Genomic DNA, 25,372 nt, shown 5'->3' with positions numbered 1-25,372 from the left:
GTCAAATTTCATTTATTTCTTTCTGTTGCGGTTTTAATTACCAACCTAAATGTACTTTCAGGAAAGCATATTTTGAGAATGCATGTTTCATCGACATAATGTTTGTATCTGTTTGCAGTCTACACTTGCGTATGAGGAAATGCTTGCACTCAACCCCTTGAGATGAAAATTTCTAAATAGTTATTTATTAATTACGCCTTTCTTTATTTAATAATTAAGACTCTCTGACTCAGCCATAGAGTGGCTCAAGAATATTTTTAACACTGTATAGTAAAGTACATTGTAACGCAGTGTAGAGCTATCAGAATATCTTACTTAATACATAATGTGATGACTGCCTTTGTAAATGCTGAGCAAGTAAATAAAATTAATTAATCAATCAATTATTCAACAGTCTGTTATGGAATCATTAGGAGATTCTGGTAATAACATGAAATACGAAATGTCTCAAGCGAATGCCACTCATCGTTAACGCGTAACATACATAAACTTTATTTTACACTTTAACTACAGCTTGTTCAATGCAAGGGTCGTATATAACACTGTCATTACAGTTTATTATGGCTAAAGTCTTCCCACATCCTGTCCCAAAAAATGAATTGTCGTGTAGCACCCTTTTGCAGATTAAGCTTCAGTTTAAGAGAACATATTGTTCCTATAAATGACACGCCTTATTACGAATAGAATCCACTCGAAAGGTCACATAAGATGTTGTTAGAACTTCATATTCAAATGGGTCAGTCCAGTGGTTGACTAACAAGTCTCATGTATCATTTGGCATTGGTTCAATGTATTGTAATTCGTGTCGTGTTTCCCGGGATCGATGAATATCTGATGCTGATAATATGGGTGATATCAGTGACTGCTTATATTGAGCTGCCACCACTTCTTAATTTCTCTCTATCTCTGTAGTTAACTGCATGTCCAGTATTTTTTGTGTCGTACGAATGTGATGGAGTTTAGGGTGTGCCATGGGACGACGGGTGCGAGGGACCACTGGCGACCAGACTCCAGAGCGGCCTCTAGAGAACAGCCGAGAGAGCTGGGAGTTTGGAGCTCAGTTTTCTCAGAATTGTGCACGCGGGAAGGCAGCTCATTGGATAACTTATAAAACATTTGTTAGGTGGAGTGTTAGACCACTGTTTTCAAAAAGAGTATGGTTGGCTAGGGTTTAGCGGAGCCTTCCAATTGCTGAAATATCCTCTGCGTGCGGTAGAGAGGAAATTTTTCGGACATTCCGCATAGAGATGCAGAAGCAGTCAGTCAGGTTTTGGAGACATGAAGAAGCGGATGTTCTGTGTCGGGATTTGGAAGAGGACACACTGACTTTGGACACGTGCCAGAAGGCAGACTTGCATTTCTGAGGGGCATCCCATCACACAGCGGCCGATAAGTGGCGCTTGGCAGTATTCCCAGCTGTATGCGGGACTCTGGCATGAACGGTCCAACAACTGTGCACTCTTTCACTGATCGGCTTTTTCGAGGATGACCTAATGAGATGACGGTCAATCCCATTTAACTTGTTCCTGCGGAGGGGGGGGGGGCGCTTTGTCAAACCAGTCTATCTTCAATTTGTTTCAAATTTTCGTAATTGGCTGTTTCTTTCACTTTGTATTTTGTTAATCACGTGTAGGTGTAATTATTGCTTACTTGTTTATATGTGTGCTTCCAAGGACCAATCATAAAAAATTGAGGTCAAATTAGGCCAACATTTTTAATTCAGTAGTTTCATGAACCCACACCTAATTATTTTTGTAAGAACCGACGCCTGAGACTCAACCAAGAGGGCCGCTCTATTCATATCGTTCAATCCAAGAGCGGCAGATTCATTTCTGTATCTGAGTTCATGGAGAGTAATCTGTCTCTCGGCTGGCGCAACAGGTGCAGATAATTATAGCGGCCAAATGCACTGTTAGCAGAGTTGATGTCTTACAATATAATCAATATTGAATGGTGGCAGAATTAATAAATACACATTTTGTTGATGCAGCATAGTTACTATTCTTGCAACGTGACCTGTCAGCACATTAAAACTCTGTGCCAGTCAGAGACTAATGCTGATCAATTGTTTGCGTTCAGTTTTTTAACATCCTAGGTATTAGAGTTCTTCTCAGTGACAGACACTACGCTTTCATTTCCCAGTATCTTCCTCCTGATTTTCAAAACTTTGTTAGTGTCAGAAGGAATGCAGAAGAGCCTGTTGACGGCGAAAGAGTACAACAAAAACATAAAGTTAACTTTCACTCGGCACGTGTTGTGAGCTAGAATGAAAAGATGTTAGGCCTTTCGCCTCAAGGATAGATATTTGCGTTCGGGTGCCTGTCCATTACAGTGTTTGCATGCGTAGAGAAGATTCATTTCTGGTAAAGAGTGATAGCTTCGTTGTGAAAGCAGTTACAATGTTAAAATATAATGTTTGGAGACCATTAGGCAACAATATAGGACACAACTTGTTTAAGTCCAATGAAATAATTGTACTCAAATGAGCACTGCATACACTACAAGATACTAATACCCTTTGTGGAGGTTATCAGCGACAAAAAATCGCAGCTTTACTGCGACTCAAAAGACAGAATTAATAAAACCGAGGTGCACCTCATCAGGAAGTTGGAACGCAGTGTTTGACAAGCTGCGACTCGTCTGTTTAGTACGAATAACAACTTCTTCTCCTGACCGATTCGTGTATCAGGAAAGCAGTGATGTGTCTCGGCCCACTGCTCTTAGCTAACTGTTCCGACGGCTAAGTAAATAATCCAACATTTCACTCCAAGAGTGACGTGAAATATGCTGCTAGTTCGTGTCCCGAAACAACTGAAAAAGAAACCGGCTTTCTCATCCGCGTTGACGAATTACAAAAAAAAAGTTACGGTGATATTTCAATTAAAATGCAATTGGCAGAATCGAAAAGGAAGTAAGCTAATGCTGTGAATAAAATATCAGAAACCCTGTGTACTGAATTCGGCGTATGATAAACGAAAAATCTAATTTTTAAAATAATTAAAAGTATTCAACGTAAGGTAAACCATAAAGCCGATGTGAAATGATCAGGCAACCAGCCAGTATCTCTAAGAGTGGGAGAAAGCATTTCTGCGTATGTTGCAACCGGAAAGTAATCCCTCCATTGCAAGGGTATCAGGTAAGAAAATATGGAATGAAGGCTGTATGTTTTGATTAACATGTACAGTTGAAATGAACACAAATCTACAAACCATGAATTTTTCATGGTGGCTGTTCAGTAGTTGGTATTGATGACGCAGGACTATTGTCTGCGAATGTGGTTCTGAATGAGGTGGAGACACGGTGACCCTAAGGGAACCAACGGTAGCGATAGAAAGAGAAAGCTCGATGGGTAAGAAACTTAAGAGACGAGAGGGCTGATTGATTGGAATGCGGGGGATGGTTATATATAAAAAAAAAAGTTCTTGTGGAGCCAGGTGAAGAGAAGAAACTGTAGTTGAAAGTGTTACGCTTTGAAAATAAAAAGGCGGACTGTAGATGATCGCACATGGATTCTTCTGTAATACTTTGATTTTATTATGAATACAAATTATTATACATGTAAACGAGCAACGAATGCTCTGTTCCTCTGCGAGAAGTACTTTAGCAGACTGTCGATTGACAACTAGTTATATGGACACCTATAGCTTAACGTGGTCTCAGATGTAGGCTGCAGCTTGGTATTTTTCACACTAGCAAGGAAATGTCAGGGGTAAAAAGTGGTAAGTGACAGATAAAAGAACCTAGGACTGAAGGCAGATCGATCGTAGCCCTTTACTAGTCTGATGCCCACTTTTTGCTCCTACATCCACCCACTGAGCCCAACCTTCAGCTCGTCAATTTTACCATCTAAAGCTGCCTGTTCCTCCCATTAATGTGTTTGGTGTCTTTGCTCGGGAAATAAAAATTTCCCCTGAGCTGCTGAAGCACATACCACCCTACTTTTGCGCCTAAACCCAGTGAAACTACTTTGGAAGACGAACAAAGGTTGTCAGCAAAGAATAATCTTTCGTTAAAACCACGGAGGGACTGACAGTGCTGCAAGTATGAAGTAACTATAGAAAAATGGGCTAATATGTCTGCACATTTAAAAAATATTAAAGACAAATATCTGCGTCGTGATGCTTTAATGGAAAAGGTCTTCATTCAAGAGAGACTTTTAAGGAGAGACGCAGAAAATGCTCAGGACACTGATGTTGCCACCTGAGACGAATTAGTGCGAATTCTACCTGTTCGCTCACAGAATCACCTCATACAGCTGATTTGAAGATATGGTTTACTACGGAATTTACGACGACATACAGGACTCAATAAGTAATGTAAATGAAAGTAATAAGTTTGTTCTTGAGGCTTAAAAGCACGCTGTGGAATAGCATCTCACAAAGGCGTACAAGGTAGTGTTACAGGCCCTTTGCTGTTCCTTATCTATATAACCGATTTGGGAGACAATCTGTGCAGTCGTCTTCGGTTGTCTGCAGATGACGCTGTCGTTTGTCGACTAATAAAGCCATCAGTAGATCGAAACAAACCCGCAAAACTCTTTAGAAACAATATCTAAATGGTACGAAAAGTGGCAGTTGACCTTAAATAACGAAAAGTGTGAGGTAATCCACATCAGTGCTAAAAGGAACTCGTTAAACTTCGGTTACACGATAAATCAGTCTAATCTAAAAGCCATAAATTCAACTAAATATCTAAGTATTACAATTACGAACAATTTAAATTGGAAGGAACACACAGAAAATGTTGTAGGGAAGGGTAACCAAAGACTGTGTTTTATTGGCAGGACACTTAGAAAATATAACAGACCTACTAAGGAGACTGCCTACACTACGATTGTCCGTCCTCTTTTAAAATACTGTTGCGCTGTGTGGGATCTTTACCAGATAGGACTGACTGAGTACATCGAAAAAGTTCAAAGAAAGGCGACACGTTTTGTATTATCGCGAAATATGGGAGAGAGTGGCACAGAAATGATACAGGATGTGGACTGGAAATCATTAAAAGAAAGGCGTTTTTCTTTGCGAAGGAGTCTCCTCACGAAATTCCAATCACCAATCTTCTCCTCCGAATGCGAAAATATTTTGTTGACACAGACCTACATAGGGCGGAACGATCACCACGATAAAATAAGGGAAATCAGAGCTCGTACGGAAAGATATAGGTGTTGATTCTGTCCGCGCGCTATACGAGATTGGAATAATAGAGAATTGTGAAGGTGGTTCGATGAACCCTCTGCCAGGCACTTAAATGTGATTTGCAGATTATCCATGTAGATGTAGATGAAGTATTTCTGCTGTCCTTCGGTAATGGTAATGTTATATCAGACAAGTAATATGGTGTGAGCAGGAACATGTGCTAATTGACATTAAGATCTTACCTTCAGTAAGTTATCTAAGATAAAAGGCTAACGTGCTGTAACTACTTTTTCAATCAAGCACGCCCCTTCATTACCTATATTATTTATGTACAATCGAGTTCCACAGACACTATAGAACACCACAGAATTATTTACTGCAATTTGTATAGGTCAATACGAATATCATAATCCATCTTTTAACTCGTGAGAGTTATGGGGGAAGCCTCGGCCGGCCGGAGTGGCAGAGCGGTTCTAGGCGCTACAGTCTGGAACCGCGCGACTGCTACGGTCGCAGGTTCGAATCCTGCCTCGGGCATGGATGTGTGTGATATCCTTAGGTTAGTTAGGTTTAAGTAGTTCTAAGTTCTAGGGGACTGATGACCTCAGATGTTCAGTCCCATAGTGCTCAGAGCCATTTTGGGGTAGCCTCAAAAATATGACTGTAAATGAAGTTGTTGGCACTTTGAGTGGCTGTACCTGTAGGGCTTACGGGAAAGACAAACATTTGTTGCAGATGAAGTGAGCGTACGTACCACTAGAATCCTTTGTTGTGAAGAAACTGAAACGGAGGACAGCAATGCCTTCTGTATATTCACAATTTTCAACGAACGGTGTGCTTGTAAGAAGGGACGAACCAGTTTCAATACAGCTGACTGTTCAGACTGGTAATGTAATATCATTGTTCTTCCTCACTAATCACATTTAACACAACACTTCTGAGAACGTGCATGTTTTAAGGGCAGGACTCTCTACGCGATATTATCGAATATTAAAGTTAGACAGAATGCAGAAGGTAGCATCTGTTGCCTACTTTACGTACTATAGCGCTGATGCAAGAATGTGTTCATATAAATGATTATTTTCCCGTAACCTCTGTGAGAGTCCTCAGAGAGTCTAAGTACATAGCAGGTCGAAAATATATACAGAATGCAAAAGGTGACAATGGGCAAGACCGTAAACTAATGGGAAGAACAGAAATGGGGAGACTTAGCGACAAGCAGAACTGGAAAAAGGTAGGGTTAAAACGCGAGAAACGGAAAGTAACCGCATAAACCGACAGTCCAGTTTACTTTTAATAAAATGTATGAGGAGTTTTCGAGTACACATCGATCGTTCGTGCACAGCTACGGTTTCACGAACGTTTCAGACGTTAAAAAACCTTCAGATAGAGAACCTGAATGCATTAACGAGGTGACTGGAGAATCGCGCAGTACCGACACAAAAACAAGCCAGTTGGCTGCCAAACAGAACGGAGCATAGCTCTGCCGGCTCCCACGCCCAGTCGTTGATAACTGTATCCCTGGTGTTGGCAACACTGGCTGCGGGCGCAGCGTCTATTGCACGATCTGCAGCCACGCTGCCGAAGAACTGTTGCAGAACTGGAGCCTGAAAATGGCAAACGGCCATCGCGTTGAGTCCGCATCGTGCCCACAGAGCCCGGTGGCAAAAACAAGCATCCAGCTGTATCTTACGAAATGCTATAGAGCAGCTGAAGCAAAGGGACGGAATCGTACGCGTGTGACAATGTTTTCACTGAGAAATTTACGATGCGATTAAATCAGACCGAGAAGTGGCGTAGTGCGCTGTTTCGTTTTATTATTCAGAACTTGTCAGTCTGACGGTTCAAATGGCTCTAAGCACTATGGGACTAACATCTTAAGTCATCAGTCCTCTAGACTTAGAACTACTTAAACCTAACGAACCTAAGGACATCCCACACATGCATGCCCGATGCAGGATTCGAAACTGCAACCGTAGCAGCCACGAGATTCCGGACTGAAGCGCCTAGAGCCGCTCGGTCACAAAGGCCGGCTGTCAGTCCGAAATCGCATAGCTATACACTGTTTCCAACACTAAATGCCGAAATGAAAATAAATGCTTCAGTTTCCAAACGTTGTGTCCACAATTTTAATTAATCGTAGTAAATGTAATGCATGCGAAAAGTCTGTTATGCCAAACCCGAGACGATAAATAAATAAAACGAAATCAACTGCTGATGATGCAAACAGCTCTGAAAAGCTGCCTAGACCCAAAACATTGTTTCCTGCTCAAGGCGGCTCGTACCGAGAGGCCATTTACTGCAGATCTGCTACGTACTCCAGTGCAAGTCCTAAGACGTGCAGTGTTAAAGATTTTTTAAAAACGGTCTTTTTGTTCCAAATGCGTGCAAAAAGAAAGATATGCAGTGTCTCGGATCTTACAGGCCTGGGGACTAGTTTAAACGCACACGACCACCACCATGTATGGAGATAAAAGAAAAAAAAACAATAAACCTGCGATGAAGAATTAAACAGGAAAATGTTTCCCCGTTTATCGTCTACTTTGAAAGGATTCTCGTGGTATATTATGCTTGCTGAACCAGCTCTCCGGAAATCCCAGCAAAACAAAACTGTAGGCCAAGATTTGGCAGGTGCACACACTCGCTCACAGCGTCTATCGATAGAAGCAATATACTGGAAACGGCAGAAGCACTGCAGCGTAACCTTCATCCCGCTGGCGTCGTTTACTCTAGGCTGCCGCACAGCGCGCTCGTGAAGAATCGTGGGCGGGGCGAACACACGGGAAACAAGTGGCACGAGCGAGAAGAAATGGCAAGCGTCCTTACGGTCGGCACACGTTCCGCAGACACGAAGGCCGGCGCGCACAGCCAGTGACTGCCCCGCGGAGCGCCGACCTGGCCGCGCCGGGCTGCTCCCCACCATACCACTCGCGGCACGCTCAGTCAACAGCGAACCGGTTGCCTTCTCACTTAGCGCACACTTCGCGGAAGTCGCCGCCGACTAAATTAAGCGGCACGCCGAAACACCAGCCACCTTACGTGATCTCTGCTCGAGCCCACCCTCTGCTTAAAACTACGGACTCTCGAATCATCACGTAACCGTCCTCTCCGTTTTCCATTACTGGTGACCACAATCAGCGATGCTGCACGGAGAACCTCGACAGCGGCCAGTTGTCGCAATACGGCATGCTAAAGCCGTCGGCACACGGGATGAAACGGGTACGTTGACGTGAACGCAGACATTATGTCCGGCGTCACGAGACACAGAACAGTCGGCACACGGGACGAGTTGGTTAACGTGATTTTTCACTCCCAGCGATCTCCAGCGGAATTGTCGTCTTTATCCGAACCGCAAACGATACAGTTTGAGCTGCGCGGGACACCCGCTTTGTCCAAGTCGCCTGGCCACGGTTCGCGCGGCTCCCCCCTTCGGAGTTTCGGGTCCTCCCTCGGGCATGGGTGTGTGTGTTGTCCTTAGAGTAAGCTGGTTTAAGTTAGATTATGTAGTGTGTAAGCCTAGGGACCGATGACCTCAACAGTTTGGTCCCATAGGAATTTACCACCAATTTCCAAAAAATACAGTTCGTTCGTGCGTAAAATCCCTACGCTAGCTCTATTAAAAGGCACATTTCCTCCCTTGTCCATACGCTAGTCGTCTTGGTTGGACAGACTGTTCGCCTGGTGCAAGTCTTTCGATTTTTCGCCACTTCGGCGACTTGCGCGTCGATGGGGATGAAATGATGATGATTAGGACAACACAGGGCCCAGTCCCTGAGCAAAGAGGATCTCCGACCCTGCCGGGAATCGAACCCGGGCCCTTAGGATTGACATTCTGTCGCGCTGACCACTTTTTTTTTTTGGATCGTTATGTTTGGTCGTTGCGGATGTCACGTGACATCCTGTCAAGTTCGTTTGTTGCTCCTTCCACTCAGTTTTTTATTACAGAGGCCAATCAGCTCTCTGACCGAACACGCTGAGCTACCGTGCCGGCTCCACTCAGCTACCGGGAGCGGACCCTAAGGTATACATAAATAAGAACTTCAATATCTGTGAACATGTAATATCACAAAAAGATACTTGTCCGGAACAGCAAGGTCATCAGCTTATAAAAGTTCTCTAAATGGAACAAAATCAGCCCTAACAGAGAACACACTTATACGGGGTGTAACATTAAAAATGTAGATTTCCACATCAAAATCAGACATAAACAGTTCAGGAAATGCAAAATGGTTTATGGAGAAACTGACAACAGACGGAGACAAACAATTTATTGCGTGCATACCTCTCAAGATCCTGATGGGATACTTTGAGGTCATGAAAAATACCTTCACTAACATAAAGCAGGAACTTGTTTTAAAATGGCAATGCATATATCCGTGAAGGCGTTAGTCCTGAAGAGAACAAGATTGTGCTTGACAAAGTAATTTAGAAAATGCCTCACATCTCTGTAACCAACAAGGAACTCTTAAAGTTTTTACAAATATTTGGTGCTGGCACTCAATTGCTTTTAATTTCAAATTATGGGTATTGTTTGAATATCCTCTACTTCAAATGGTTCAAATGGCTCTGAGCACTATGGGACTTAACATCTATGGTCATCAGTCCCCTAGAACTTAGAACTACTTAAACCTAACTAACCTAAGGACAGCACACAACACCCAGCCATCACGAGGCAGAGAAAATCCCTGACCCCGCCGGGAATCGAACCCGGGAACCTCGGCGTGGGAAGCGAGAACGCTACCGCACGACCACGAGATGTGGGCTCCTCTACTTCCAAGCACATCCTGACAGTCACGAGCTATTAAAATACCATTTTTGTGAGTAACAAATCGAGGTATCATAGTTCCTTTTTAAACTGATGGGGAAGTGGACCTGAAACGCGATTCAAGTAAACTCGATTATCGTAGTCTAACAAACACAAAAATTTGCAGTAATGACTTCTGCCCACATGAGAATTTATAACAATAATGAACCATTATGTCTACAGCCTATTGTTCGATATGTATGCAATATTTTCCAAAAAATTACGAGGGTGAAGAGAATGTAGGTAGTCTGCTCAACCCTAAAGAATTTATGATGTTAGCTCCCTTAATTGTTATAGATTTCCCAGAACAGAATGAGAGTGTGAAGTCTAGATAAAGTGGTATTCACGCTGAATTTGAAGCCTGTGAGAACTTCCAGAGAAACACCACAGTATTCGCATTAATACTCCATAATGGCATTGTTAACTACTCCCCCTTAATGGAATTGTGTAGATACTTGTATAAATTAATACGGGCAGTATCACACCTAAATCATGGCACCTCAAACTGCGAACATTATAATTGACACCTAAGGTTTCGCAACGTTGTCCAAAATAGTTGCTTCGAGAAAAACCTTACATAGATGTGAAATGCATCAAGACAAAACTTTGCCGCTAGAAATCTGGAATCACATTGACGTCTGCCAGTCTGTCTCTTTAGGATCAAGAAAAAGAAGAATAATTAGTTTGTGTGTACGTTAGATTTTTATTTCAAAACACCCTTTGTTGTCTTATTATTATTTCACGCATGTGCCCTGTGTGGTCATAACATTTCCCTACCGCTTACTCCAGGAGCCACAAGCGCACATGTTCGCTCCTTGTACAAGATGCATTGTTACTGGCTGAATCTTATCCGTTCCGCCACTCTCCCAGGCCATGACGATGTAAGGTGCACCAGCACCGCCCATTTTCCTCCAGTCTGCTTGCAGCATCGTCAGCATCATTATCATTACGAAACGTTGAAACAAAACTGCTAACAGTGCCAGGAAACACTCATGTCTCAAGAGTGAGGAGGATAGAGTGCACATCGCTCCTGTCTGAGAAAGACCACTTGTATTATTGATGGAACGTATTTGAGACGATAATGTTCCATGTAAGTACTAGTTATTTCCTGCACGTGCATGTACACTCCTGGAAATGGAAAAAAGAACACATTGACACCGGTGTGTCAGACCCACCATACTTGCTCCGGACACTGCGAGAGGGCTGTACAAGCAATGATCACATGCACGGCACAGCGGACACACCAGGAACCGCGGTGTTGGCCGTCGAATGGCGCTAGCTGCGCAGCATTTGTGCACCGCCGCCGTCAGTGTCAGCCAGTTTGCCGTGGCATACGGAGCTCCATCGCAGTCTTTAACACTGGTAGCATGCCGCGACAGCGTGGACGTGAACCGTATGTGCAGTTGACGGACTTTGAGCGAGGGCGTATAGTGGGCATGCGGGAGGCCGGGTGGACGTACCGCCGAATTGCTCAACACGTGGGGCGTGAGGTCTCCACAGTACATCGATATTGTCGCCAGTGGTCGGCGGAAGGTGCACGTGCCCGTCGACCTGGGACCGGACCGCAGCGACGCACGGATGCACGCCAAGACCGTAGGATCCTACGCAGTGCCGTAGGGGACCGCACCGCCACTTCCCAGCAAATTAGGGACACTGTTGCTCCTGGGGTATCGGCGAGGACCATTCGCAACCGTCTCCATGAAGCTGGGCTACGGTCCCGCACACCGTTAGGCCGTCTTCCGCTCACGCCCCAACATCGTGCAGCCCGCCTCCAGTGGTGTCGCGACAGGCGTGAATGGAGGGACGAATGGAGACGTGTCGTCTTCAGCGATGAGAGTCGCCTCTGCCTTGGTGCCAATGATGGCCGTATGCGTGTTTGGCGCCGTGCAGGTGAGCGCCACAATCAGGACTGCATACGACCGAGGCACACAGGGCCAACACCCGGCATCATGGTGTGGGGAGCGATCTCCTACACTGGCCGTACACCACTGGTGATCGTCGAGGGGACACTGAATAGTGCACAGTGCATCCAAACCGTCATCGAACCCATCGTTCTACCATTCCTAGACCGGCAAGGGAACTTGCTGTTCCAACAGGACAATGCACGTCCGCATGTATCCCGTGCCACCCAACGTGCTCTAGAAGGTGTAAGTCAACTACCCTGGCCAGCAAGATCTCCGGATCTGTCCCCCATTGAGCATGTTTGGGACTGGATGAAGCGTCGTCTCACGCGGTCTGCACGTCCAGCACGAACGCTGGTCCAACTGAGGCGCCAGGTGGAAATGGCATGGCAAGCCGTTCCACAGGACTACATCCAGCATCTCTACGATCGTCTCCATGGGAGAATAGCAGCCTGCATTGCTGCGAAAGGTGGATATACACTGTACTAGTGCCGACATTGTGCATGCTCTGTTGCCTGTGTCTATGTGCCTGTGGTTCTGTCAGTGTGATCATGTGATGTATCTGACCCCAGGAATGTGTCAATAAAGTTTCCCCTTCCTGGGACAATGAATTCACGGTGTTCTTATTTCAATTTCCAGGAGTATATATATATATATATATATATATATATATATATATATATATATATATATATATATATATATATATATATGTGTGTGTGTGTGTGTGTGTGTGTGTGTGTGTGTGTGTGTGCGCTCGCACGTGCACATGTACACTTATTGACTGACATTTTCATTTTCATAGGAATGTTGGATGATGATTTCCGATATACTCAATTCACTGCAGCAACTACGCGACAGGGCTGGTGGCTCAATGTGAACAAATACATGCAAATGTTGACCATGAAAATGGAAATGAGCGTCTGGCGTCATTGGCCAGGAGGCCCCTTACGGGGCAGATCCGGTCGCCTTGGTGCACGTCTTATTATATTCGACGCCACATTGGGCGACCTGTGCGCCGGATGGGGACGAAATGATGATGAAGACAACACAACAGTTCCTGAGCGGAGAAAATTCCCGACTCAGCCGGGAATCTAACACGGGCCCATAGGACGGCAATCCGTCACGCTGACCACTCAGCTATCGGGGCGGACATGTTGACCATGCCATCGCAGGACCTTGATGGTGATGGTGGTAAGTAATATATCTTTCTCTATATTTGTGCGCATATATACTTGTTGAGTGCTGTTGCTTTTGAGTGTGGTTCAAATGGTTGAAACGGCTCTGAGCACTATGGGACTTAACATCTATGGTCATCAGTCCCCTAGAACTTAGAATTACTTAAACCTAACTAACCTAAGGACATCACACAACACCCAGCCATCACGAGGCAGAGAAAATCCCTGACCCCACGGGGAATCGAACCCGGGAACCCGGGCGCGGGAAGCGAGAACGCTACCGCACGACCACGAGTGGCGGACTTTTGAGTGTGTTTCTGTACTTAACAAGTGTTTTTTTTCTAGTGAGACAAACACAGGCTAGGCTGTATGATATGGGCTTCTATGTTTGGATGAGCTAGCTGAGACCATCATAGGACTCTGTGTTACATGATGACCTGCGAACTGATTATGCCGACAAGTGTATGTGTATGTTTGAGGAGAGGCTCAATTTGGGCTGTGCATCCTTGAGTGATTCAGCCAAGGCTGATTTTTTGCGCAAGTAACTGTCTCTCTCTCTCTATGCCTCTCTCTAACTCTCTTTCTTTCCCTCTCTACATGTGTCTATGAACTTTCGTAAGATAGTTATAGACTGTAGTACAGTTTCAGAAATGCTGCTCAAATTTGAAGAGCCATCCCAAACAACAGCGTTACCTGCATCCATACCTGGGCTTTCATGACCAGTGTCAGCTCCACTGACGCCACCTCCACCCACGCCAGCAGCTGCGACACAAACCGTGCACAAACCTTCACTAGTGGCAGTGCCAGCTCCACCGGCTTTGCCAGAGACAACGACCAGACCCTCACGAGCACCAGTGTCGCCACTTGTACTGTCGACGTCTGTATCACTATTTCCCATACTCTGACCATCGCGAGTGGCACTGTCTCTGATACCTGGACATTCGTTATCCTGATGGGGTTTTAGTAATAGTGACGACCATCTGTCAGCCAACAGCAGCCTCCCTGTTCGATCTGACAGTGAGGATGTGGATCAGGTATGTCGCACAGCTTTTCCGTGCTCAGTGCTTTGAGGTACAGCTGCAGACAGGGTATCATTTACCTGCATCAGTAATATGGGCAAGTATCATGACCTCATTCTCTTTGTAAATGCATGCCTACCCATTTTGGAAAGAGAATTTCCAAGATCATAAACGATCTGTGGTGTCTCGACATTAAATCTAGTGCTACGCCATACTGTGTTTCCTTTTCTGCCAAAAACCTGGTGGTGTTTCTAAAATGCCATCATACATAAGTGATGTGATAATGGTGTGATATTATGGGGCACCAGAGTTGGAAAATGGTTTCAGAGATTTAACCTGAACCCAATACAGGGCCGATTCCATGCATTCCAAGAAAGAGGTTATGGGAAAACTCTTAGTTCAATTCTGTATTTGGACATTCATTTGTATGTGTTTGGTCCAGCACGTGGGATGGGGGGGATCCACTTACTTCCATCTTCCAATGGATATAATTCATAGAAACGGCGTTACTAATGTCCAAAATAATGACAAATATTGCTTTGTGTGCTCATTTTTTGCTTGTAGGAGAAAAATTAAACAAAATAGTGACTGTATCACCAAATACCAAATTGATGATACTTTTGGTTGTTATAAACACGATTTTACTGAATGCCCCGTGAGACTCCAGGACGTTGTTAAATTTGAAGCCAGAATCCCCATATATCTCTTCACATATATGGTATGGGTGAATGCAAGCCAGATAAGCATGATGATGAGATATGGAATAATGAGAAACATAAACTTATTAGCTCCATTTACTTCTCTGGTTGCACTGCTTTGTGTGTGACACAAGCAAATTTATTGTTAGCCTCTCAGGGTGAGAAGAACACAACTGCTGGTTTAAATACATGTCCCAGCATATTTCCCCCCTCCCTCCAAGTGAGTGAACATAGGCACAAACAGCATTTTTGTACTAGGTGCCTGAACTCGTTTATTACGAGTAAGCAGAGCGCATGATAGACACAGGGCACTGTACATGCAGAGATGCCTAAGGGAGTAACTTCTTAAAGTTTCAGAATTTCTTGCACAAGGATCTTTTACTCGTTCCTGTGTGTGCTGACTTAGAAAGTCTTCTCATTGCTGTTGTGCAGTGTGAGGGAGACCCTACTGTTCAAATGGCTCTGAACACTATGGGACTTAACAGCTGAGGTCATCAGTCCCATAGACTTAGAACTACTTAAACCTAACTAACCTAATGACACTACACACATCCATGACCGAGGCAGGATTCGAACCTGCGACCGTAGCAGTCGCGCGGTTCCGGACTGAAGCGCCTAGAACCGCTCGGCCACAAGGGCCGGCAGACCCTACTGCCTCACATACTGTTCTCACAGAGTGGCAAGTTCTATTTGTGGCAGTGTTCAGGTTGTGTGTGGACGTGACTTGAGTAGTAATTATTTTGGTTTGTAAATTTGGGAAGATCCTACAAGATGGTTGCTCTCTCAGCTTGAAGGCTTTGTAAGGGAAACTGATGAATTTATGGCATATACGTACCTATACCCAAAACATGCAGGAAGATCAACAGTGTAGTACAAGCGAACTGGTTGCTACATTTTTGGGCAACCATTAAGTAATAAAGCTGAAACACGGCCATCTAACCAGCAAATTCCATGATTCTGTATACAATTCATGCAGTCTGAATTACAAACTACTATGGTACATACCTATTTCATGCGTAGTTTAAGAAGATATGTTGCTTATATTTTTGTTGAGGTCTTCGCTGACTTCGTTCTGTGTAAAGATCAGTTTTGTGTCTTACCTGACTGCACAGAAAAGTATATTTCCTTTTCAAAGAGAATCCACAAGGATATTAAGTTGCGCTTCCTGGACTTGCTTAGCAATGCATCACGAAGATATGCATCTGATTTGAGCTGTACGTCCTGATGTGCTAAGTATCAGCTCATAACGAAGAAAAGCGTATTCCCATTCGAATATCTCGATTTGATGGAGAAACTCAACGAAGCCACACTGCCTGATATAATAGCATTGTCCAGCCAACTTAAAGGCAGTGTTATAACAGATGCAGAGTATGGGCACACAGTGACTGTTTGGCAGAAGTTTAACATCCCTAACTTAGGGGAGTATACAAATATTTAATGGACATAGGCGTATCATTACTTACAGACATTTTCGAACGATTTTGGAGTAGATGCATGCAAACTTACTCGCTGGATCCTGCATCCTACTCCACTGCACCAAGGCTTTCATGGGACACAATGGTGGTGGTTGGTGGTTGTTCTGGGGAAGGAGACCAGACAGCGAGATCATCGGTCTCATCGGATTAGGGAAGGATAGGGAAGGAAGTCGGCCGTGCCCTTTGAAAGGAACCATTCCGGCATTTGCCTGGTGCGATTTAGGGAAATCACGGAAAACCTAAATCAGGATGGCCGGACGCGGGATTGAACCGTCGTCCTCCCGAATACGAGTCCAGTGTCTAACCACTGCGCCACCTCGCTCGGTGGGACACAATGCTCAAACTCAAATGAGCCAACATCAAACACTTAACCGATGTTGACATGCTGCTGTTTTCTGACTGTGGGGTTCACAGGTGACTTTGCCAGTGTCCATAGGCTCACAAAGACGCATAACTCACAAAAGGTCCGAAAGTTCAATAAAACATCTGATGATCCAAGTTACAGCATGTACTTTGATGAAAAGATTTTATAAAGGCATGCCGTGCGACAGTGGTTTTGGTCTAGTTTAGTCTAGTCTAGTGAAGAAATTGTCGGATTTGGTACTTTCTGATCTTTGGCGGCGCATTCTGAGACAGGAAATGTTTTGGAGTTAGACTTAACGCATCTTGATAGTTTGCATGACGCAGACAGCAATTTGCCACTATGTCCAGAGCACAGAGTTCTGCAACACAGATTCGACCTGAATCTGCTGACGATTCTGCAGGGAAAAGCGTGGTAGATTATACATTATCGAAACTTCCAGCAGTGTCTTGAATTGGGGTTACAGCTGGACAGAGTAACATGTACTATTTCCTCCAGGTAACACCCCAGGTTTAATGAATACACTGATATAAATTCTGATAAGAGGGCTTCTGTAACATCTGATTCTGTGAAAGCTTGTTACAAACTTTAAGGAAAGAATTCGTGGCTCTGTAGATGGCAAAAGTTTCGGTAGAGTTCAAAAAACCTATTTATGTAGGTATGTGTGTATTAGACTTCTATGAATTCCACATGTGGCAGTTTCATTATCATTTTGCGGACTCAAAGTTATTTTACATGAACAGAGACAGCTTAGTCTTTACAGTGAATGGTTGTGATCTATACGAATTATTAAAGTGCCACCCTGATGCGTTCGTCATCGTATTCAGGCAATAATTCTTATGGCATCAAGCCATCCAACAGTAAGATATCATGCTGCTGAAAGGTGTGGCAAATGGGCCGCATATTGTGGAGATTCTAGATCCTCACTCGAAAATGTACATATACAGTAGAGAGACATGCCCCACCATTAGAGCGGCTAACGGTGTGTGGCGTATGGCCTTAATGTCTCTCATACTTAACATTTACTTGAATATCCTGATGGTGCTGTTGACAGTGTTTCAAATCGTTCAAATGGATCTAAGCACTATGGGACTTAACATCTGAGGTCATCAGTCCCCTAGACTACTTAAACCTAACTATCCTAAGGGCATCACACACACCCATGCCCGAGGCAGGATTCGAACCTGCGACCGTAGCAGCAGCGCGGTTTCGTACTGAAGCGCCTAGAACCGCTCGGCCACAGAGTCCGGCGACAGTGTTTCACCTCCTCCTATTCGCATATGGTGTGGTAAGTAGTTTCTCAATTACAAAACCATGTGGAACATCTCTATTACAGCTGAAATGAGCCGGTTATGCCATAATGATAAGCAGGTCATTTGTGGAGACAAGACTGGAATACTACCGTAATTATAACAGTCACTTGAGTGATAGTGGATGTATGAGTTTAATACATAATGAAAATATGTCTGTACGTATGTGGAATAATAGGACTAATTTATTTACACACACACACACACACACACACACACACACAGCACGCCCCCCCTCCCCCACACACTCACGCAAACACACCGACACATACACGTGTGTGTGTGTGTGTGTGTGTGTGTGTGTGTGTGTATGTGTGTGTGTGCGTGCGTGTGAGTGTATACTGCGTATGCTGTGAGTGTGTTTAGCATGCCGGCCTAAGTGACCGAGCGGTTCTAGGCGCTTCAGTCTGGAACCGCGCGACCGCTACGGTCGCAGGTTCGAATCCTGCCTCGGGCATGGATGTGTGTAATGTCCTTATGTTAGTTAGGTTTAAGTAGTTCTAAGTTCTAGGGGACTGATAACCTCAGAAGTTAAGTCCCACAGTGCTCAGAGCCATTTTGTTTAGCATAATCTGTGTACGTGCATTAGATTCTATATTGCATATATTGTTTCCATACTAGATTAATTTTCACTCCTGCTGGCCATTAAAATCAGGATCATATTCATTTTTAGTTATGTTATATCTCGCAGCTGAACTTTAAATATCACACGTCGTGTTTACAAGGTCAACTGTAAAAAATTGTGCAACGGCTATTTCAAGATGTAAAAATAGTTGAAAACATGTAACTGCGTCAGTGTCAATTCTTTCATATTGTTAACCGTGGCTAATGCATATTACAAGCTGTAAAAAATGTTCTTACCTGCTGAAAACATTTAAGAGCTTCTGCTATGAAAAATCATATTAAACTGTTCCAATCTGTGAGACGTATTTTACACGTCTATAATTTCTGTACACTGTTAAACTGGTTTTGTAAATATTGTAATCTGTTCTATACTTTGTTTTCTGTACAAAATGTACCGTTATCGGAACTCTATGAAATGCTGCAACTTGTGGGACGTATATTTCGGAATCTGAAATGTAAAGTGTAAGAACTGTTCCATTTTGTGGGAAAAAAAGAAAAAGAACTTACTGTTAGCCATATTCGAAATTGTGTCTACTGTCAAATATGAAATCTGTTCTGAAAAAAAGTAGCAGAAATAAACCTAACTTTTTAACAATAGTCCAATAGTCACTCGTTTTCCTTCCTATATCAACCCTGTGAAATAACTGTTTACAATAACAGATTGTTATACTATATCAGGTGTTCGAGAAATGCTGCGACAAACTTCTAGGGAAGATGGAGCACATCGTAAAATTGCATGGTAACCCGTGGCTGCAAACGTCAGGGGTAAGTGGTAGGAAAGGTCGAATATCAAAAAAGAAACAAGAGAGTGATGAGTGCACACGATGTACGACATGAATACAGCCCTGATGATACAACAGATACTCGAAGTTTGCACCATCAGATGCCACGCATGCCTGACGCTGATGGAGCATTGACTGCCAGAAACTCTCGAACACGCAGCAAGCGTCTTTGATGGTAGCAGCTGTTCTTGCGACGGGATCCATTTCAGACTTCACATTATCATGATACACGAGATATTTCATGGCCCCCGACAGAAAGAAATCAAGGCTCGATAAATCCAGTCAGCATAGGGGCCAAGGAACCCGTCTACCATACCCAGTCAATCGATGCGGGAATGACGTGTTGCAATGCCTCCGAACAGACAGTTCTACGAGGTGCATTCAAGTTCTAAGGCCTCCGATTTTTTTTCTCCGGACTGGAAAGAGATAGAAACATGCGCATTGTTTTAAAATGAGGCCGCGTTCATTGTCAATACGTCCCAGAGATGGCAGCACCGTACATCAGATGGAATTTTACCGCCAGCGGCGAGAATGAGAACTGTTTTAAATACTTAAAATGCCGAAGTTTTCCTTACTTGAACAGCGTGCAATCATTCGTTTTCTGAATTTGCGTGGTGTGAGACCAATTGAAATTCATCGACAGTTGAAGGAGACATGTGGTGATGGAGTTATGGATGTGTCGAAAGTGCGTTCGTGGGTGCGACAGTTTAATGAAGGCAGAACATCGTGTGACAACAAACCGAAACAACCTCGGGCTCGCACAAGCCGGTCTGACGACACGATCGAGAAAGTGGAGAGAATTGTTTTGGGGGATCGCCGAATGACTGTTGAACAGATCGCCTCCAGAGTTGGCATTTCTGTGAGTTCTGTGCACACAATCCTGCATGACGACCTGAAAATGCGAAAAGTGTCATCCAGGTGGGTGCCACGAATGCTGACGGACGACCACATGGCTGCCCGTGTGGCATGTTGCCGAGCAATGTTGACGCGCAACGACAGCATGAATGGGACTTCCTTTTCGTCGGTTGTGACAATGGATGAGACGTGGATGCCATTTTTCAATCCAGAAACAAAGCGCCAGTCAGCTCAATGGAAGCACACAGGTTCACCGCCACCGAAAAAAATTTCGGGTAACCGCCAGTGCTGAAAATATGATGGTGTCCATGTTCTGGGACAGCGAGGGCGTAATCCTTACCCATTGCGTTCCAAAGGGCACTACGGTAACAGGTGCATCCTATGAAAATGTTCTGAAGAACAAATTCCTTCCTGCACTGCAACAAAAACGTCTGGGAAGGGCTGGGCGTGTGCTGTTTCACCAAGACAACGCACCTGCACATCGAGCTAACGTTACGCAACAGTTTCTTCGTGATAACAACTTTGAAGTGATTCCTCATGCTCCCTACTCACATGACCTGACTCCTAGTGACTTTTGGCTTTTTCCAACAATGAAAGACACTCTCCGTGGCCGCACATTCACCAGCCGTGCTGCTGTTGCCTCAGCGATTTTCCGGTGGTCAAAACAGACTCCTAAAGAAGCCTTCGCCGCTGCCATGGAATCATGGCGTCAGCGTTGTGAAAAATGTGTACGTCTGCAGGGCGATTACGTCGAGAAGTAACGCCAGTTTCATCGATTTCGGGTGAGTAGTTAATTAGAAAAAAAATCTGAGGCCTTAGAACTTGAATGCACCTCGTAAATGAGCAGGTGCCCCACCATGTTGGAACCACAACCTGCGCCTCACATTTGCTTGAACATTTTCAAGAATGCTGGGAAGAACCTGTTTCAGGAAGGTTTGACAGTTCGGGGCGATCTAGTGGAATGGTAAAAGATATGGTCCGACTAAGCGGTCACCGACCAAAGCCGCCCGTACCTTGACTGTACAGCGATGCTACTGCGCGTGGGGGTTTTCTGGTGCCCACAGATGCTCATTGTGTTGGTTGAATACTCCATCCCTGGTGAATGTGGCATCAGTGAACAACACATAAACTGGGAGATGCACATCTCACCACTTTATAACCGAAACCACTGTGTGAAACGCACACATGCAAGATGGTCATCGGGGTGAAGTAACTGCACACTTTGGAGATGAAAGACGTATAACGACTCAAAACATGCTGGTCACTGGTACGAGACATTCTAAAGTCCGAGGAATTGGCACATATGCTGATGCTCGAACTGCTCTCCACGGATCCAACACACTTTCTTCCCTAACGATAGAATGCGCCGATCGTTGCCTTCCCTCTCTAGCCCTGCCTCTGCTTAATGACCTGAACTCGCACAAATTTCGATGCAGAGTGGAAACAAACTTTGGTGCGGTTGATGTCTGTCTGGGAAACGTTCTCGATAAACACATGCATTGGTTCGTACATTGCACTCAGCTATTCCAAACATTAATTGCACGTCTGCAAGCTCACCGTTCGTATACCCTTTCCATGCACCGCGTTCCCTGGCTAACGCTCGTATGAGGAAATACCCACGTCCTCCTCCATAACTCTCCTGTACAGCACCATCTAGCGGCGTACGACGATGTTGCGCCCATGGGTTGCTGTGCAACTTAGTCGCGTGACGAGGGCGCCCCACCTGCTTGGCCGGAGTCCAAGTCCTCCGGCTGCTGGCGCGCCCCGGGGCGACATAGGCAGAAGGGCGCGGTCAGATGCGGAAGCCCTCTCAAGACTCATAACCACACAAGAGGTTATCCCTGCATTTGTTTAAATAATTAAACATCCCAATCCTATCCTAATGTAAATGTTGAAACAGTACACAGTTTTAAACTTGGGGTTACTGTGGGAAATTATTTAAATGTACAAGTTGTATGAGTTTTAAACGTAGGCAAGCGACTTTTTTTAACTTGCCGCAATTTTATATTCAGTACATAATTATAAACTTATAGCACTTGCAATCTGACAATTATGTAGGCTGTACTAGTATCCCCAGTGGTGGCGCCTTCCGTTCTGACTTCACAGGATCAGGAAAATCCTAGTGGCAATCTTGGATCGCCATCTTAGATTCTGAATTCAGAATACAAGAAATCTGACAACCACGCAAAAAAGAGATCTGTGTATAGTATTTTTAGCTGGGAGTCTCTTTATGGGGAGGTAGGCCACCTGGTGAAAGTCTTTTTACGTGACGCCACTTTGAAGACTTGTGCGTCAGTGATGATGAAATAGTAATGAGGAAAACACTCACTCTCAGTACCGAGCAGAGAGAACTCCCGACACGGCCGGGAATCGAACCCTGGTTCCGTGACAGAGAGTCAGTAATACGAGGGTGAGTCAAATGAAAACCTTAAATATTTTTTTAAATATTATTTATTGTGCAGAATTAGTACAAAGCTGTATCGCTTTTGAACATAATCCTCCCCACGCTCAATGCAAGTCGTCCAGCGCTTACGAAGTACATAAATTCCTTTAGAAAAAAATTCTTTTGGTGGTCTGCGCAACCAGTCATGCACCGCGTGGCGTACCTCTTCATCAGAACGGAACTTCTTTCCTCCCATTGCGTCTTTGAGTGGTCCAAACATATGGAAATCACTTGGGGCAACGTCTGGTGAGCATGGTGGATGAGGAAGACACTCAAAATGCAGGTCTGTGATTGTTGCAATTGGGGGACCTTGAATTGTCATGTTGCAAAAGGACACCTGCTGACAGCAGTCCAAGTCGCTTTGATTTGATTGCAGGCCGCAGATGATGTTTTAGGAGATCTGTGCTTGATGCACTGGTGACAGTGGTCCCTCTAGGCATGCAATTCTCCAAAATGACGCCTTTTTGTCCCAAAAGAGAGTCAGCATAACCTTCACTGCTGATGGTTCTGTTCGAAACTTCTTTGGTTTTGGTGATGAGGAATAGCGCCGTTCCTTGCTCGCTCTCTTCATTTCCGGTTGGTGGAAGTGAACACAGGTTTCGTTCCCAGTAACGGTTCTTGCAAGGAAGCCATCACCTTCTCGTTCAAAGCGCCAAAGAAGTTCTTCACAAGCATCAACACATCTTTCTCTCATTTCAGGCGTCAGCTGCCGTGGCACCCATCTTGCAGACACTTTGTGAAACTGGAGCGCATCACGCACGATGTGGTGTGCTGACCCAAGACTAATCTGTAAACATGCTGCAGTGTCATTCAGTGTCACTCGGCGGTTTTCCTTCACTATGGCTTCAACTGCTGCAATGTTCTGTGGAGTCACAACTCATTGTGCATGACCTGGACGAGGAGCATCTTCCACTGAAGTCACACCATTTGGAACTTCCTACTCCATTCGTAGACTTGCTGCTGTGTCAAACATGCATCACCGCTCTGAACCTTCATTCGTCGATGAATTTTAATAGGTTTCACACCTTCACTAGGCAAAAAGCGAATAACAGAACGCTCTTCCTCCCTGGTGCAAGTCACAAGTGGGGCGGCCATCTTTATACTGATACTGCGACGATATGTGTGCATCTGCACTATGCTGCCACCTACAGGCCATTCTGCACGCTGTTTGTAGCACACTTACCAACTTACAGGATAACGGCGCGAAATTTCGATTTATTATTACAAATTTAAGGTTTTCATTTGACTCACCCTCGTAGTACCCGGAATACCACAGGCTACAGATTCTCAATTATCCAGAGTGCACCAAAATTCTGATTTTTTTTTAAATTTCCCACCAGTAAGACATCTTGAAATTTTCGAATTTCTCGCCATTTTATACTTAGAACAATTGGACTCTTAATGCAAGTGACTTGTAATGTCATAGGAGTGGGGAAAACCCTGTAGCACAATTGGGCTACATCGAATGTCCCGTCATTTTTTTAATTACCGCCATTTTATACATAGAGCAATTTGTGTATGACGTCAGTTAGGTGGGAGGAGGGGAAACGCATGACTGATCTACCGCTACATGTATATACGTACTTAGAAAGCCACCATATGATGCATGGCGGTAGGTACCTTTGGCAACTACTAGAAATTTTTTCCCTGTTCCAGTCGCAAATCCTCTGCACAAGCCCTAATTTCCCTTACCTTCAAAGTCCTTACGCGAAATGTTTGGTGGCGACAATAGAATTGTTCTGCTGTTAGCTTCAAACGCTGGTTCTCTAAATTTTATCACTAGTGTTCCACGAAAACAACGTTGTCTTCCCATCTGAGTTCATGAAATATCTCTGTAAACTATCACGTGATGATAGAACCCATCGGTAACGAATCTTGCAGTACGCTTCTGAATTGTTTCGACATCTTCCTTTCCCCCAACCTCCTGGGGATCCCAAACATTCGAGTAGCGCTCAGGAATGGATCGCACTAGGGTTCTACAGGTATACGCAGTCTCCTGCACAGATGAACCACATTTTCCTAAAGTTCTCCCAGGAAACAGAAGCCGACCATACACTTCCTCACTACCGCACTGACATACTCGTTCCATTTCATATCACTTTGCAGCTTTACTCTGAGATATTTAATTGCCGTGATAATGTCAAGCAGCTCACTACTAATGCCGTATTTGAACACTGCAGGATTGTTTTCTCTACTCATTTGTATTAACTTACATTTTTCTACGTTCAGAGCAAGCTGCCATTCATCACACCGACTAGAAATTATAAATAAGTCATCATATGTCCTCCTACCGTCACTCAAAGATGACACCTTCCCTTACACCTCAGTGTCATCAGCAAACAGCTGCAGATTGCTGCCCATTCTGTCCGTCACATCATTTACGTATATAGAGAGTACAAACGGTCCCACCAAACTTTCCTAGGGCATTCCTGACGATACCCTTATCTGTGATGAACACACTCGGACAACTTAATGGGTTCTGTTACATAATAAGTCTTGAGCCACTCACATACCTGGGAATCTAATCCTGTGCTCGTATCTTTGTTAACAGTCTGCAGTCGGGCACCATGTCAAACGTATTCCGGAAATTAGGAATAAGGAATATATACACTCCTGGAAATGGAAAAAAGAACACATTGACACCGGTGTGTCAGACCCACTATACTTGCTCCGGACACTGCGAGAGGGCTGTACAAGCAATGATCACATGCACGGCACAACGGACACACCAGGAACCGCGGTGTTGGCCGTCGAATGGCGCTAGCTGCGCAGCATTTGTGCACCGCC

This window comes from Schistocerca cancellata, chromosome 4 (assembly GCF_023864275.1).
Source record: "Schistocerca cancellata isolate TAMUIC-IGC-003103 chromosome 4, iqSchCanc2.1, whole genome shotgun sequence".
NCBI lineage: Eukaryota > Metazoa > Arthropoda > Insecta > Orthoptera > Acrididae > Schistocerca > Schistocerca cancellata.
This window is presented reverse-complemented; position numbering follows the sequence as displayed.